Here is a 6,167-nt window from a genome sequence, read left to right as displayed (position 1 = left end):
TGAATGAATGATTACAAAAAATGATAATCTGCCGCGCAGTCAATTTTCGTAGGGTGTGTCCAGCTTCTAACACTCCCCCCCTCCTTGCTCATGTCGTCCCCGACATGGCTGTCGAGCTGTTCTTCATCTTATGGTTTCTCGCATCTTGAGTAGCGACTCGTATCTTGCATGTTGAGCCAGTAGTGTTGGGCTGAATATATTAGTGCTAATTGTGAAGAAGCCGGTGTAGAAAGCTTCTTCAAAGGCCTAGAGGTGATAGGATGGCAAAAACATGATCATTTGATACAATGCATGTATCACCTCCTTGGAAGACTGACCAGACAGATCATATGCACATCTGTAAGTATCTTGAAAGAAGAAGATATTTTCTGTCGCCTGGCCCGATTTGAACCTCTCAAAAACTACCAAAAGGGTTTTACAGATCTTCCTCATCATTATGCAAGATAGGTCAGGCAAGCCAGTGAACAAGTTGATGGCGCCTGTTAGGGTTTTCACCATGTATTGAACACTTATTCTCTCGCCTGCCTTCAAGCCTGGCCTTCAATCCTGGCAGCTTCGGATAGTTTAGCCAAGTAGGTTGGCTTCTTTGTAGTAGCTCATGGGCCTTCCGCGTCCACATTCTTGGTAGAGGGCAGAAACTTAGGTTATCTCTGATGATTTTGGGTGCCTCTACCAAATGAGTTAGGTACTGTGGATACTTCATCAGCCATGCCTTTCTCCACCTAGTCTGGGAGTCGACTATCAACTTTACCCCTTCAGGCTTGGAGATATCTTCTGTGTACAGTGGCACTGTTGGCTCTTCTCCGATTCTCTGGTTGATGGTGGCGGCTTCGTACTTTAGCAAAGGATATGGGAGAGAGGGCTGTAGCCATTCACACCGGAGGTTGCTGGCATCTATCTTCTGAATGGTCATGGATTTAAAAACCCTCTGATCCATGACCATTCAGAAGATAGATGCCAGTTAGGGTTTTCACCATGTATTGAACACTTATTCTCTCGCCTGCCTTCAAGCCTGGCCTTCAAGCCTCGCCTTCAAGCCTGGCAGCTTCGGATAGTTTAGCCAAGTAGGTTGGCTTCTTTGTAGTAGCTCATGGGCCTTCCGCGTCCGCATTCTTGGTAGAGGGCAGAAACTTAGGTTATCTCTGATGATTTTGGGTGCCTCTACCAAATGAGTTAGGTACTGTGGATACTTCATCAGCCATGCCTTTCTCCACCTAGGCTAGGAGTCGACTATCAACTTTACCCCTTCAGGCTTGGAGATATCTTCTGTGTACAGTGGCACTGTTGGCTCTTCTCTGATTCTCTGGTTGATGGTGGCGGCTTCGTACTTTAGCAAAGGATATGGGAGAGAGGGCTGTAGCCATTCACGCCGGAGGTTGCTGGCATCTATCTTCTAAATGGTCATGGATTTAAAAACCCTCTGATCCCATTCCAAAGCTTCTTTGGCCGTTTCTCTGATTTCTACTTCTATGGCCTTGCGCAACTTCTCTTCCTCTTCTTGTGGTAGATCTTGTGGCTCTTGAGAGGGTCCTAGAAGGATTTCCTCTTGCATGGGTGTGTCCACAGGATCTGCCACATTCTCTAGGTCTATGCCTTCCATGGCTATTGGCCCTGTGCTTGCCTGCTCTTCTGCCTGCTGGCCTCTCAGCTCTTCTATCTGCTTTTGGAATGTCTGTTTCTGTGCTTCAGCTTGTTCTCCCATATTCACGAGGAGGTCGTTCAAATCGGCGTTTATCTTCTCCGCCTCCTCAAGCTTTCTCTTGATATTTTCTAGATCATCTTGCATTGCCTTCTGCTCTTCTTCCATGCAGGTTTGCATGACTACTGATCCTTCTGCCATCATCAGCTTTGCTTCTTCTCTAAAGTACACTCTTTTTGGAGCTCTTTCATTTGTTCTTCATAAATCTGGCTCTCTGAAGTGGTGTCAGTCGAGCTAGTAGCTCTGACTCTGGCAGGTGATGCCTGTAGCCGGTGGATGGTCTGGTCTTTAACTTTAAGCTGGTCCTTGAGCTCAAGGACCTCATCCTGGCTAGCCTCTTGCTCTATTTCTGCCTTCTCCTTGGCATTCCACATTGCTTCAACTTCCTTGGACTCAGCAAGTTGTAGGGTTAGGTTATCCATTTCCCTCTTTGCATTTGTCAATGACTTGCTGAGTTGTCTATATTCCTCTTCGGCTCCTTGCAGTCTTTGAGGTGCTTCGTGATTTTCTCTTTCCATCTCCTGGCATCTTTGCAATGCCTTTTCCAGACTGGATTGCAGCTCTGCTTCTCTCTCTATCTGCCTTTGGCTTTGTTTTTGTAAGTGTTGACTTCAAGCATGATTTGCACTTCAGTGGCTTTGAGAGTTGCCATTTCACTTTTTGAGGCCATTGATTGTGCTCTTAGCTTGGTTAGCTTGGTCATCACCACATCCCAGTCATTGGTGGGTGGGTGCAGGTCCACTATATCAGTGGCCATCTCCTTTAGCTCCACTAACTGCGCAGGCTCTGCATTTGCTCTTTGGGCCCCGTGCTTGCCAAGTAAAATGCGACTGTGGAAACCTCTTCTTTTGAATATGCGGCAGTCATTAGGTCTAGAAATGTGTTATACCTTGCTTCATTTGGCTCTGGCTGCTCACTTTTAGGCTTAGCTTCTTCTTTTGGTTCTTGCTCTTGGCTCTGTTCTTGCCTTGACTCCTCTTGATCTTCAGGTTTGTCCTCCTCTTTCTGTTGAGTTTGTGGAGGGCCACGAGGAGGTGGTGAGGGCGGTGGGCTGGACTCAGGGCTTGACGGTGGAGTTGTTGGCTTTTTCTTGAAATCCCTGTTCGCCTTTGTCTTCCTCTCTCTCTCTCTCTTGGCCTTCCTGCTCCTTCAGCAGTTGCCGTCGTACTTGCTCCACTTCTGCTTTCGTAAATGTTACGTGTGGGATATTTTCCACCGTGGCATCCAGAATATCAAAATTCTTAATACAGTTGTCAAATCTGTCTATGTGCACCCTTCGGGATGATCCCGACATTGCTTCTAGAGACGGCTTCCGTAGCTCATTCAAATCTCCTTTGAGGGCTCTTTCGGCTCTGAAACTTTCCATTAGCCGCTCCAGCCGTGCCGCTTTCTGTGATTTTGTCTCTTACTGGCACTTGGATAGATTCCTTCTGTCCCTTCTTCAGCTCTGGCTGCTCTTCTTGAACGGTTTCTAACCGGCGTTTCAACCTAGTGGCAACCCTTAGTGCTTTGGGCTGTTCCTCTTCCTTATCTTCCTTGAGCCTCAGCCAGTCGTTCTGTGATGGAGGGTCAGGCCTAAGTGAAGGTTGTGGCAATTGCTCCAGGAGTCATTTCCGCATTGCCTAAGTGAAGGTTGTGGCAATTGCTCCAGGAGTCATTTTGTACTTTTGTGGCCACTTGGTACACATATGGAAATACTGATTGTACAGCTGACTCATGATTTCCACTTTAGGGTTGGCAATGTCTTCAAAGGTGTAGTTGCCTTTCTTTTCTGTGTACACTTTTACTTTGTCTCTTCTTTTGGTTACACTATCTCTCTTCTTTTGGTTACACTATCCCCTTTGTTAGAGAGGTCTAGTGCAGCTGCCACTACTCTCTCTGTGATTATAATCTCCGTGCCTAGCTTGCCTTGCATATCCGTTACTCTGGCCACTCCATCTTCCTTGATTGTCGTCACAAATTCCCATACTCTTTTTATGTCAATACCTGCTGGCATAGCTTCAAAATAATTGTGGAGATGAATCTTCTCCAGATACTCTGCCATCTTGCCTCTGACGAACTCATTGAGCTCTATCACATTTCCTTCGGTGTCTTTGAATACGCCTTGGTAGATCTTTAGATCATTGGACTCTAGCAAGTCCTCTTGGATCCACGTGCTGGTTGGCTTTACAGTTCCTTTTGGTATGACGAAGGGCTCTACTTCTTCCAAATAATCCTTTATGGTCATCCTTTTCTTCTTTGCCGGTGACTTTGCGGCTGCCATAGATCCTGTTGCACTCAGTAGTCCGAAGTTAGCGTTTTTTCCATATTAGCTGAGAAACTGAGTTTTAACTATCCAAATGACTTGAAAATTGAAAATAAAACTTAAAAGGAACTTGGGAAACTATGCATATGCTCATAGTGCAATTCTGGCAAAATTTTATCATTCAGACATCCTACGCGTAGGATGTCTTTTTCATCAGATTTTGGTGATACTTGGCATGCTGGTGGTCCTTGGCCTATGTAACATGGCTATGTGATTGGATTTGGATTTGGGCATCAAAAAGTGGATTTTTGGGCTGATTCAGGCTTTAGGTCACAAATTGGGTAAAAAGTCCACAATAGGTAGCAAATGATATCCAAATGGGTTGAAAATTGATATATGGGCTCCTTGCACCATGGTAATGGCTCCCATGATGTCATTCTTTGCACAGAAGGTCAAAAACATGCTTGAGACATCCTACACATAGGATGTCTATTTCATCAAAATGGCTTGAGATTTGTTCTGTGGGTAGCTCTTGGCCTGTGGAACATGGCCATGTTGTTGGATTTTGATTTGGACAAGATTTGATGTTGGTAAGACCCTGTGTAGTGTTTTTGGGCTCAAAAAGTGTATCTTGAAGGTGTTGGGGGTCAAAAATGATTAGAATGGCTTCAAACTTGATATATGAGCTCTTGACGATGATATGAAAAGATGGAATGTAAAAATACCCTCTGTAGGTCAAAATGTCAAATAGACATCCTATGCGTAGGATGTCTACTTCATCAATTTTTGCAAGTGACCACACAGATTGGTTGGCTATGTCTCATGAATGTATTGTGCAAGTTTCATGTGATTTGGACAAGTTTTGGTAGGCCTATGGCCCATTAGTGCCTCTATGCCCTGACTTTGCGTTTTTTCATGCATATGAGGTCAATTTTGGTCCAAATGTGATGAAACTTGGTGGCTAGCATGGAAAGGCTATTCAGAAAATGTGTGCAATGAAAAATGTTGGGTTTTGTGCCAAGAAATGGCTTTGAGACATCCTACGCATAGGATGTCTCCTGATGATTTTTTTATGGAAACTGCCACTGGTTCCTGCCCTTAGTCCCCCTGAGTCCCTTTTAAGCCTAATTTCAACAAAAAAGTCAAAGGGATAGAAAATAACTCCCTGTGTGGATTCCAGAGCCTCCGAGCCATTTTCTGACTTTTGGAGTGCTTTTCGGCGATGAAATTTCTTGATGTTGGTCTCCATAGCTTCCCGACCCCTTGGGGATCCTTGCCGTATGGTTTTTGTCGACTTTGGCTTCACCGGAGCTCCATTTGGCAATTTGTCACTCTAGAAGCACCCGTGGTTGCGTTTACATGTCTTCGATGACTTGTGGTGGTCTACCACCATAGGACTTGGTTGTTGATGGTCTAGGAAAGCCGCTCGTGAAGTTTGGTGGCAAACGGACATGCGGTTTGGCCGTGAGAGCTATTTGACGCTTTGTGTGTCTGATGCCGTTTCTGAAGTTTAGTGCGGCTTCGGGTCACCTTTTGGTCATGTGGGCTACATAGACTTGTCGAGCATGTCGAGATGCTCCTACCCATGAATTTTGGTAGCATTTGGGCGCCTCTCCGTCGATTTTCCATTTGGTGGCCTCTTGCGGGATTCTAGGAATTAGGGTTTTTCCCGATGTTTTTCTACTGCCTTTGGCCATCCAAGACTGGTCTCCTATGCTAGGGTAAGCTTTCGATGAAGTCTCATTGCTTTTGGGCTAGCCGTTAGGTGGCCACTTCTAGTTGTAGGTCTCTACTGCCCGCTTTCTGTGTGAACCCTACGCTAGTTTTCGCGACAAAACGACAAACATGCACGAAAAGCTCAAGGTGGTGAGCCTACCTCTCATGTTTGAAGCCCGTCGGGTAGTCGTGCGCGTCATAGAAGCTGCTGGAAGTTCCGTTCGCTCTAGGTGGCAGAAGCTCTCTCTCAAAGGTCAATAGTGGAAATGAGCTAAAAATGAAGTGAAAATCTCTTATAATGGAGGTCCCCGAACCACTTTTCATGAAATTGGACATGTGCTCCCAAATTCTTGTGATATGCGGTTTAGGCTCAAAACTTTCTTGATTTGGACTCCATTTTCCCTGTTTACCAGAAATTTGGCATTTCAGTCAAAATCTGGCCAAAATACGCTTTCCGCTCCAGTCTCATAATTGCACCCCCACTGTACCATAGGTTGTCCTCTAGTC

Source organism: Adiantum capillus-veneris, chromosome 14 (genome assembly GCF_014529385.1).
Source record: "Adiantum capillus-veneris isolate H3 chromosome 14, ASM1452938v2, whole genome shotgun sequence".
Classification (NCBI taxonomy): domain Eukaryota; kingdom Viridiplantae; phylum Streptophyta; class Polypodiopsida; order Polypodiales; family Pteridaceae; genus Adiantum; species Adiantum capillus-veneris.
This window is presented reverse-complemented; position numbering follows the sequence as displayed.